At 37.3% G+C, this 11,769-nt stretch overlaps 1 protein-coding gene across 1 annotated transcript in view; it reads right to left on the minus strand.

Moving 5' to 3' along the window:
• The window catches only part of LOC134665421 (somatostatin receptor type 2-like), a 28,871-nt gene extending 17,723 nt beyond the window's left edge, over window positions 1-11,148 (minus strand). Inside the window, exon 1 of the mRNA XM_063522384.1 lies at window positions 11,084-11,148. The gene's annotated coding sequence lies outside the window, so the exon portion shown is untranslated. The remainder of the gene's footprint in view (window positions 1-11,083) is intronic.
• Window positions 11,149-11,769: the final 621 nt, after the last annotated feature.

The raw sequence follows: 11,769 nt of genomic DNA on the forward strand, positions 1-11,769 counted from the left end.
AATAATGTAGGTTAAAGCCAGGTCGATCGGTGACAGATCCAGGCGGTTTCGTATTTGGTTGGTTAACCAATAAATGTTATAACTACTCGAAAATGTACAAATTGTTTGTTTACTTTTATTTAAATACCTACCTAAAGATACAGACTATAGTATCATTCTAATATCGGTTTGATATCAGAGCACGTTAGCAATGGACTGGTATTCATTAATTATATGGAATAGAGCGTCCGATTGGCGTGAAGCACTAAATTTCCCTTAAGGATACCTGCTCCTACTTAGAATAGATTGAGTTAGGTATGTGATTGGGGATAAGGGTTTCGGATATATTGGAAAATAAAGATGTATACCTAACGTTCCATTGGAGATGAGATAATTACCTATCACTATACCTTATAAAACAAAGTCCCCCGCCGTGTCTGTTTGGGTGTATGTATGTTCGTGATAAACTCGATAACTACTGAAAGGAATTTCATGCGGTTTTATCTATACTGGCTACAAAAATGTAAATCGTAGTTGTTACTTACTTTTCTGCATATTTTACTGTTGACTAAACTAATCTATAGTATGAATAAGGACTAACAAATATATACAAACAGAGCATAATTCCAAAACTTTTATAAATCAGATAGGTATCTCGAGATATAAAAAATACTATGCAAATCCTTTTAATATCTAGTCATACTTCAAGTAAAATAATCAATCAGAATCTCACCCAATATTGCATAAAAATTTAATAAAAGGTTCCATAATTGAGATGGTCCCAGATACATCTAAAAGGTCGTAAAGGGTCTGCTTCTATCAGATTTTTTTTGTAAATATTTCCAAGTCCAACAATTTTTTTTAAGTGATCTCAAAAGCTTCTGCTAAAACTGATATTTCAAAGGAGTAAATTAAATTCAGTTAGGGCAAATACGGCAGAATATCTAGGCCTTTTTGTTTTATTATTGCTAGACAAAAAGATTTTTGTTAAGAATTTTAGCAATGACATTTTAGTTTGGAATGAATGCATGTAATAAAATAAATGAAATATCTTTATTTCTGGCAACTAGGCACATAGATTAATACCTTAAAACTAGCATATATATTTCAAAATATATATTATAAATAAAAATTATACCCCGCAGTGTCAGGCAGCCAGCCGCGGTGTCGCCAGAATTTGACATTGACAGTATTGACACCCTTCGGCCAAACCTCCTCCTTGGTCAGTACACACACAGGTACAGTGCTGCCAAAGTGACCAAATATATCGTAAGTATCATAACACATCTTTGTTAGAATATAAATATGATGAATGCGTTCCGATATATTATGCCAGACGGGCTGATTTTCATTTTACTGTAGATTTTTTTTCGTTAGATTTGGATGGAGCTAAGCTCGGAGTTTCTCTACGTGATCGAATCAGAAATGAGGAGATCCGTAGACGAACTAAAGTCACCGACATAGCCCACCGGATTAGCAAGCTGAAGTGGCAATGGGCAGGCCACATTGCACGCAGAGAAGATGGCCGATGGGGTCGAAAAGTGCTCGAGTGGAGACCACGGACTAGCAAGCGCAGCGTAGGACGTGCACCCACAAGGTGGACAGACGACCTTGTTAAGGTCGCCGGAAGACGCTGGATGCGGGTCGCTTCCAACCGGCACGTATGGAGGTCCAAGGGGGAGGCCTATGTTCAGCAGTGGACGTTTTATGGCTGAGATGATGATGATAATGAGATTTGGATAACATGGCTGGTTTAAAGAGCGCTTGTCCAGGATTACATGTGCGTATGTAGCTTTCCGATTATGAAAATACCATACCTTTCATTACAAGGTTCATACAACGTTCACGATACGCGCCCGGACACGACAGGCGTGGTGTTCAAAGGGAAACACAATTGAAAGGGATACTTATTATTAAAATGAGCTGTTATTTTCTTCTTGTTACCTAGGAGATGCGTACCTTAAAGTATATTTTTAGACAAGCGTAATAAAACTATATTGCGATGAAGATTCCATTTATACCCAGATATTTAAATATTGCCCGCTTTCTGAGAATTAATTTCGTAGTCTACTCTGATATCATTGAGCTAAAATATAACTCATTCAAATCTCTCGTCATTGTGATGCCTGTCAAAAGGAAGGTATTTGACTACCTAGTACCTACTATAGGTACAGTCGCCATCAGATATATCGGGGCGGCCAAGGTGTACACAATATCTGAACACGCACTCTAACGCCGTGACAATAGAGGCGTGTTCAGATATTTGTGAGCACCTTGGCCGCTCCTATATATCTGATGGCGACTGTGCTTTCCCTTGTGATGGTTTATTATACCTGCAGTGGCGTGCAGTGCATACAAAAAAAGGTAGGCACTAGGGTAGGCAGTCCATACAAAATGACCAAAAAAAAAGTTGCCGATTTTTATAGTTTGCGTTACATTCCTTCAAGAATGACTCTTCTAGAGCCCGATTTAAGTCTTATCTCCACTGCACGCCACTGTATACCTGGTACCTACGTAAAGGCGTTATTCATAAATGCGTTACTGGCCTGAATTAGCTATAAATCCTTTGTCTTTATCTGTCATTTAGACTTATGTATTTGTTAGAAAGGGTTAAAACATAAGTAATTTAACAAAATTAGGCCCGTAAAGTTTTATGAATAAGGGGGAAGACGCGTAGGTGCTTATTTAATCTAGGTGTGCGCTAATTTAGTTCTCAAGGACCGTTCCGTTTTCCAATTAAGACGAAACAGGAGCTGAGTTTTAAATATTTTAGGTAAATATACCCGTCTCGCTAACGGAAGCGGCTCCTAAAACTAGTGCGATAAGGAAAAGGCGAAAAATCCCGCGTAAAAATCTCAAAAATCGAGGTTTCGTACTCGGCTGTTTCCTCCTCCAAAATTTAACCAATCCTAACCAAACTTGGAAATCAAAAATGATTATGAAATTATCTGTGTTGGACCGTTTTGCTTTTTTGGCTAATTGATATCAGTTTTGTATACTACGCCTCTCATTGCGGCATAGTCAATTAGGCCATTTTGGCCATATTTGAAGGGCTCGAGCGCCTTAAAATATCAAAAAAATCAAAACGTTCCTACACAGATATTGACGATATTAATCTGTGTTGAAAAAAATATTGCTCTAGCATCAAAACCCACGGAGGAAACAGTCGAGTACGTTTGTATGCAGAAATTACCACTCATGTTGCCTCTTAAACACAGTTCAGTCTGTTTAAAACGTGCCTGCGGTGTCACCGCAGCACACAGCGCGCAGCACTGAGGTATATTTGAGAGTTAATACTAAATACGCAATTCCTATTTTCGGTTTTCCTGTTTTGGATTTGGGCGTAGGTAGTAGGTATTTGTCCGATTGACACGTGTCTCTAATGGTCTCTGTGGGGTCTTATAAAGTAGATCCCGGGGGAGGAGTAGGTAAATAAATGCCTGTATTCGGATTTCGAGATAATCACAAGATCTAGAGACGATCTAGAGATCAACTAGATCTACACATTAGATATCGACTAGATGTGACTTGGATATCTAAGTCATAACTTGTCGAAATCGTTCAAGAGGATCTCCAGAATCGCGGAAACGTCAAATTTGACATATCTTACAAATATCTTTAAATTATCCATATCGTAACTTGTTGAAGTCTAGTAGAAATCTAATTCATTTTCCGAATCGAGCCGAAACAATTGATTATTTCCAGTAAAATGCTCATACAATTTAAAGGGTTATCCGCAGATGGACTAGAACGCAAAATGACTAGTGTGTTGTTTTGCCTAAATCGCAATTAGTCTACATCGCAAACGGACTAGAACGCAAAATGCCCGAATTATTTTTTTCCGTTTAATCTTAACTTTATAGCGATGTCGACGGAGCCCCGCTTCCGCGGGGCTCCTATTCTTTGCTGTTTGGCCTTCGCACGGTGGTCGGCGCGCCTTGTAAAGGCGGCCATAATTAAAAAAATGTTAATTATCGTAGTTTTTTTTCGGGAATGAGTATATGATGTAACGAATATTGTTTTTAATAAAATAAAACACTTGTTTCAGTATATAACATGATAAGTATATTAAACTTTTCTCCATTAAAAATCACATCATAAAAAACCTGAAGTCTTTGTTAGTTTTAACTATTAATACATACTAAAAATGCATAAGAAACACTAAAACAAAATAACTAAACTAATACAAATAAATACCTAACCTAAAAATTGCCCCGATTCGCTGTCCGCGGGCAAAAAAAATTTAATACTAAATGGAAAAATCAATCATAAAGATCGAGTATACTTCTATAGAAAAGATAACAGTAAAGCAAACGAAAACAATAAGTGAAGCATTAAATTCTATTCAGTACTAGTTAATAAGCTTAATACGTTACAAGAAAGTGTAGTTTTTTTTTTACGCGGCAATTTCCTCTTGGAGGTTATTAATGGATCCGAGTTTAAAAGAAGCCTGTGAATAAGGTCTTCGTTGGTGTGGGTTCGTGACATTTTTCTGGTATGGTCTCGCCTGAACATCTTTATATTTTTATTTGTTGACTCAGCTGCCTCTTCAGACAGCTCTCCAATAGGAACTAGAGCGTTTTCTATAATGATGGCACCATGTATAAGCACTTTGTGTACTGATGAAGGCAAAGGATACCAGCCATATGCATCCATGAGTTGGCCAGCCGTTTTTGTGGCATATTCTTCAAATTTTCTTACATTGATTGTATAACCAGACGATATGCACTCCAAAATAGTTCCACACTGTTCAATAAGGCTTTGCTGGATACCTGTGATTTCAGCAGACACATCAGAGTGCTTAAAAAATTTCCTCGCAGTATTTCCATCGTTGGATGTGCCACTCCCTCCACTTCGTGGTTTGTCTACAATTAGACCCAACTTCTGCCGAAACTCATCCTGGATTTTTTTCTTTCTCAAAGCTATGTGCTTTTTATCCTCCTCTGATGTAGCGTACCATCTTTTTGTTTCAAGTTTGTACGATAAATGAATAAAATATTCATAAAACCGAATCCACGCATGCAACGGCGAGAGTCCAAATTCCAATTTACTAAAATCAATAGGCCTTTCTATGCTAGAAGGAACGTCTCTCATTTGAGTTGGCACAGCTTTACAAAGGGTGCACGTTGCATTGGAAGTGCCACTGAGTGCGGCACATATTTTCCCATCAAGCATGGTGAGTTGCAAACAGTGATTTATGTTTATTTCTTTGCCGTCTCCGTACTTCACTATCGTAGGCACAAGCTGCTCAATTTTTTCTTGAAAGTATGTTTGTTCGTTAACAGTCGAATCTTTAGTTTCTTTAATAAACTGAAATCGAATTGGCCGGCAGTATCTAGTCGACGATGGGCGCGGGTTTTTCCAAAGCAGCACGGCGTCATCCGATGATGAAGTGGTTGAAATCAATCGAAGAGGTACATACGATGTTACGAATAGGCTTCCGTCTCCGGTCACATCTGAACTGGCGAAGTTTTGCTTATATTCACTATGGCCAGTGCTTCCATCAAAACCCCACTTTCCTATTAACGTAACATCACCCATCGATTCCTCTGGTATAGTACTTAAAACTTCGTTTTGTAGTTCTACTATGCGAGATGCAGTATGATTCAATAAACTCTGCAATTCCACTTCGCCTGCTGATTCCGTAACTCTGATGATTTCTGGATAACATTTCTTCTTTGCTTTAAGAACTTTTTCATATGAAGGTAAAACAGGATTTTTTCGCGAGTTGATAAACTCACGCAGTAACAAATATTGATGCTTGGTGAGCTTAGCGCCTGTCAGAAGGGAAAGCACGTCGTCAGGGTTTATTTCTTTGGTCTCGTTGTCTGATGCCTTCGTTAAATCGCTGACCGCTGATCCATCAAGATCAGCTAGTGCTGCTAATCTTCTGCGTTTTGACCGCTTGCTACAAGCAGTAAACTCTTTTTTAGGTCGTCCAACTGCAGATGAGGTTCCCGGCGATGATGATTCTTGAACGAATTGAACAGTTGAGGACTTATCGGCCCCCGATTTTATTTTTGGCATATTAACACTTTGCTTTTTATTAAGCCACTCAGAATGTTTCTTGAGAACCGCAGACTTATTTCGCGAAGCGGATTTCCAAATAACTGTAATTCGTTCACAAATATACTTTATGATGTTATCCAAATTGTTGGTGTCCACGTTTTCAGCATCTGGTATCATTTCTATCACATGTTGCATAATTTGAAGACGTTTATCTTTGTCCGAACCACTGAAAGATAGCCAGAGTTCAAATATGAAGCCTCTTGTAAAGGATCCCACGTACTTATCATCTGAAAATAAAAAAATAATAGTGAATTTCGTTACGTATTATTTTTGTAGCACTGCTACGAAGCCGGCTACGCAGGCGTAGCAGGCTTTTAAAAACTAAATACGCAAGTTTACGCAGCAAGACTTTCATGATTATAAATCTAGAAAAAATAAGCTTTAAACTGGTATAAATCTTGTCATTACGTTGGATTAATAAAATAACTAAAACTCCAAGTAAAGAAATAACATTTAAAACAAATCTCATTACAATTTGTCATGGCGTAGACCCTTTATTATTATTATGTTTTTCTAAAAAGAGTGAAAGTTAGGGTGATAAACAAAACTACATACCTGATTCTTGAAGCTCCATATTCATAATAATCAGTAAATACGCAAATTCAGCAGAAATTCACCACTAATGACCGATCGCTTAATTAGTTGCCGATAAGAGAGCGCGTACAACCGGGAGTTCAGTTCACTTTCGACGTTAATTAGAGAATGAAAATAATGAGTTATCCAGGATCTAGGGTACATCGCCAATTATTAGCCAGTTTTCAATTACTGGCCACCTATACTAAAATGAATTCTGTGTATAGGTGAATAGAACTCATTTTTGTAAGAGGCGGCCAGTTATTGAACGAGTGGGTTGTGGATAAATTTCAGTTACTGGCCATTTTCCTTATACTGAAAATGAGTTTTATTTATCTGTAAATAGAATTCATTTTTGGAATAGGTGGCCAGTAATTGAAAACTGGCTAATAATTGGATTTTCGTACCTTATATACTAAAATGAACTTTGTTCACCTATAAATAGAAATCAAATTAAGTGGCCAGTAATTGGGGGGTGGCTAGTAATTGGCGATGTACCCTATTTATACCTCCTTAAAGTACATTTATTAGTGAATAATACTAATGCATTTGACACTTAAAAATAACACATAACATATTTTGAATTATGGCCTAGGGCCAGACCACCGTGAGCTTCGGCCATTTGAAGATACCTAACGAACCTAACCTACCTATGTAAAATGTTTATTGATACATTTATTTATTGATTAAATTTTGCGATAATTCACCAATTATACATTGTGGATTATTAGGTATATCATGGTTGCTAATATCCTTATTTAAGAAATATTTTTATGTGGATAACCATCGTATTTCAATGCTTTTCATTATATGGTTTGTGGACTTTTCTTGCTCTAACTTTATTTATTACAATTATATGTATATCGTCATCTAGCCATCACCCATAACACAAACCTTTAAGCTTACTGTGGGGCTAGGTCGATTTGTATAAGATTGTCCTATAACAGGGGTCACCAAATGGCGGACCGCGGTCCGGATCCGGACCGCCGACCTATATTATTTTAATACTTATTTAATAAATGGTAACATTCCATTTCTAACCGCAGCTGCACTACCGGTACTGAACGCGTCGCTGTCATTGTCAATTTCCATAGTAAAATTGACAGTAATGCAGCTGCGGTTAGAAATGGAATGTTACCAAAACTCAAGTAGAAACGGACCGCGATGGTCATATTATTTTAATAAATCGGACCCCCGAAGAAACGTATTGGTGACCCCTGTCCTATAATATTCATTTACGTTATTCTCATGCCTCAAACCACACTAGATCATTGAATACAAAACAAACCCTCGTTGAACCCGTGTCACATTAATTATGCAGTAGAATGATTCAATCAGCCAATCACCGTCACGTTGACATTATGGGACCGTGTCGATTGTGTTCATTAAAAAACCATTAACTCAGGCGTGTTATGGGTGGTTTTATGTACGTGATAAAATAACCGTCATTTTGTAACACTACTGGATAGAAAGTGACGGACACCGTTTTATCACGCTGTCACGTAGACCAGCCATTTTCAAAGTGTGTTTCGCGGAACCCTAGGGTTGCGCAAAACCTCTGTTGGGGCTCCGCGAAAATATACTTGTAATAATAAGAAAAAAAAAACAGCTCTTCTATAGGTATATCTGGTCCACAGTGATGAACGAAAATTTTTAATTTGGGGTTCCGTCAAATATTTCGCTTGCCAAAAGGTTTCCGTCACCAGAAAAGTTTGAGAACCGCTGACGTAGACAATCTAGAACGACCATCATATCCGCACTGAATGTGCCTGAAGCCTAAATCTTATTTGTTAATGCAATTGTAATTAATTATTGTAAATATTCTATTCTTTCATTGTAAATACTCATCTCTATCCCAGCGAATCATTTAATATAGAAATAGTGCTCTAGGCAAGGGCACTAAAAATTTAACTTTTGCCTCCTCTTAATATATTTTTAAACAGAAACATCTCCTGGCCCCTATTTCACATCGGTGACAGGTGCGACGAATTGTAAAATCACTTACCACTGTGCGGCCGTATTCCTGTTTGCCACCATCATTGTATTATTTAAAAAAACTTTATTATATCGGAAAAAAACAGATATTTCTCCTGCGAAGTTTCTGACAATTGTCAAAGATTTAGAAGAATTGTAGGTAATTCTTGACAGGTAATGAGTTATATGTCGGAATTTCGTGACAATTGTAGTGTTTCTTGTGACAATTGTCAATTGTCTTAGCAAGAGAAATATCTGTTTTTTTCCGATATCATAAAGTTTTTTTTAATAATACAATGATGGTGGCAAACAGGAATACGGCCCGCCCGATGGTAAGCGGTAACCGTAGTTCATGGATGCCTGTGACGTCGGCAACAGTGATTTTACAATTCGTCGCACCTGTCACGTTGGTGAAACAGGGGCCTGGTTGTAGATAGGTATTTAGCGTCTAAACGAACAACGAACCGAGACTGTATATCCCAACCAGACGATCTTATCCGTAACATCCTAGATATACAGACAGATAACAACACAGAGGCAGTACGTGCTTAAAAAAACCGGGCAAGTGCGAGTCGGACTCGCGCACGAAGGGTTCCGTACCATAATGCAAAAAAAAAAAACGAAAAAAAGCAAAAAAACGGTCACCCATCCAAGTACTGACCCCTCCCGACGTTGCTTAACTTTGGTCAAAAATCACGTTTGTTGTATGGGAGCCCCATTTAAATCTTTATTTAAATGGGGCTCCCATACAACAAACAGCGGCAACAGAAATACATCATCTGTGAAAATTTCAACTGTCTAGCTATCACGGTTCGTGAGATACAGCCTGGTGACAGACGGACGGACGGACGGACGGACGGACGGACGGACGGACAGCGAAGTCTTAGTAATAGGGTCCCGTTTTACCCTTTGGGTGCGGAACCCTAAAAAGGACAATGTCTTAAAATATGCATACAACTTTGAATTTTATTTCAGCTTCAATAGTTGTTATTGTACAAGGGAGCAAAATTTTTATCCTTCGTGCCAATATCGATACCCGAGCAAGAGTATGATTTTGAAATATAACCGGCCAAGTGCGACTCGGACTCGCGGATAGAGGGTTCCGTACCATTACGCAAAAAACGGCAAAAAAATCTCGTTTGTTGTGTGGGAGGGGCTTCCATACAACAAACTGAGACAACAGACTGAAATAATTATTTTATTCTGTTCTAAGTATTTGCCGTTATAGCTGTCTAGTCTAGCTATCACGGATCACGAGATATAGCCTGGTGAGAGACAGACAGACGGACAGTTGAGTCTTAGTAATAGGGTCCCGTTTTTACCCTTTACTTGTACAAGAAATGCAAATTGTTCACAAAATGGGTTTCAAGTCATACGAAATACCTACTGCCGTATTCGGACTTCAAGATATTTACAAGAGACGACACGTACTAGATCCATTCTAGATAAGTACGTCATAGTTTAGATACATCAACTAGTTCTCTTTTGCAGCGCAATTCGGGCAACCAATGTCACTTTTACGTTAGATAGAGTAAGATATCTATCTATTAGATGTAAATTGGATCTCTAAGTCATATCCTGTGGAAATCGTTCAAGAGTACCTATCTCCAAAATCGCACAAATGTCAAATTTGACAGGTTAGATCTTAAACATATCGTTATCGTATCTTGGTGATGTCTAAAAGATATCTAATAGATATCTATTTCCAAAACCGGATCGGGCCCCTAAACAAACTTTGCTGCCACGTTATAACGTTTTACTACACCAATGCGAAGAAATCACTGGCTGTAAACCGATACAAATGTGATCCGAATTTACCGATGATAATAGAGCTGGCAGCTTCTTCGCTCAACGCATTAGTACTGCGATACAGCGAGGAAATGCTGCCAGCGCCTACGGCACCATGCCTTGAGGGGATAAATTATATTGATTAACTTATTTAATTTATTTCTATATTTAGATTTTAATTTTAGTTTAATTCTATTTATTTATAAAAAATAATTATTTACAAATGAATTAAATGTTTTTTTTTATAATGGAAAATCGCTGTTTGCGGTGAAAACGGTAAGTTCTATATTAATAAGTTATAAGAGATTTATTCAATAACAAAACTTATAAACTATTATTAAAATTAAGTATAAACTAAATAAATTAAAACTAATAAAATAAATAAATAAAACTTACCCACCTACCTTAGGTCCCTTTTTTATAATGTAAATTTCGAAAATTAAATTGGTATTTGAAATAAATTAATAGTCCATCCAAAATGCTATTTTAATATCATTCAAAATCATCACTTCAAAGGTCTACCCTTCTAGCCAGTTCTAGCCAACGTGAGGAACCAAATAAAAATTGTAATAAAATTATCTTGCACTCTAGACTACTCTAGAGGGTAAATTGCAACTTTGCACATTATCATTAATTTCAAAAGATAAAGAGAAACGTTCGTACAGGGTGTTGTAAAAATATATATTTAAAAACCAATTACCTCTGGTGCTGGCATCTCGTGTTCACGATTCACGTGCAACTGAAACAAACGAACACCTTTTAAAACACCCTGCTGTGGAAATGAAATAGAAAATATTTCAAATTATTTTTCAACAAGCAGAAAAGTCTGCGAACTGTTATATACATGTATAATTATTTTGCTTACCAGGTAAAACTAAAATGTAGGTGAAGCATTGACAGCAATATTACTGTGTAAACATTCGAATAACAGTAAAAACATGGTCACTCGTAATTTACTCTTTAACATAGATCTAGTAATATCCTAAATATTTTAGTGTGTAAGTTTGTGCAGTGTATTTTGGGTTTAATAAACTGTTTGGGTTGTATTCAAGAGTTTTCTTCGAAACTCCAACGGAGGCTGCCCTATAACAGAACGATGCCATTAAGCTAGTCTGTGGCCATGAGTAAGCCCATTCATAATAATAAAAAAAAAAAGCTTAGAATAAATTTAAAAACCCGGTAAGGGCATTTATTTGTGATGAGTACGGATATTTTTTACCCGACTACGGCAACGCAAAAGGAGGGTTATGATTTTGACCGGTATGTATGTGGGTATGTATGTATGTATGTTCATCTGTTCCCTCATAACTTCTAAAGTACTTATTATAATTTAACAAACGATGTGTCATTCGAATCGTCTTAATCGTCCGCTGGTTATAGGCTATA

Source organism: Cydia fagiglandana, chromosome 6, assembly GCF_963556715.1.
Source record: "Cydia fagiglandana chromosome 6, ilCydFagi1.1, whole genome shotgun sequence".
In the NCBI taxonomy this organism is placed as follows: Eukaryota; Metazoa; Arthropoda; class Insecta; order Lepidoptera; family Tortricidae; genus Cydia; species Cydia fagiglandana.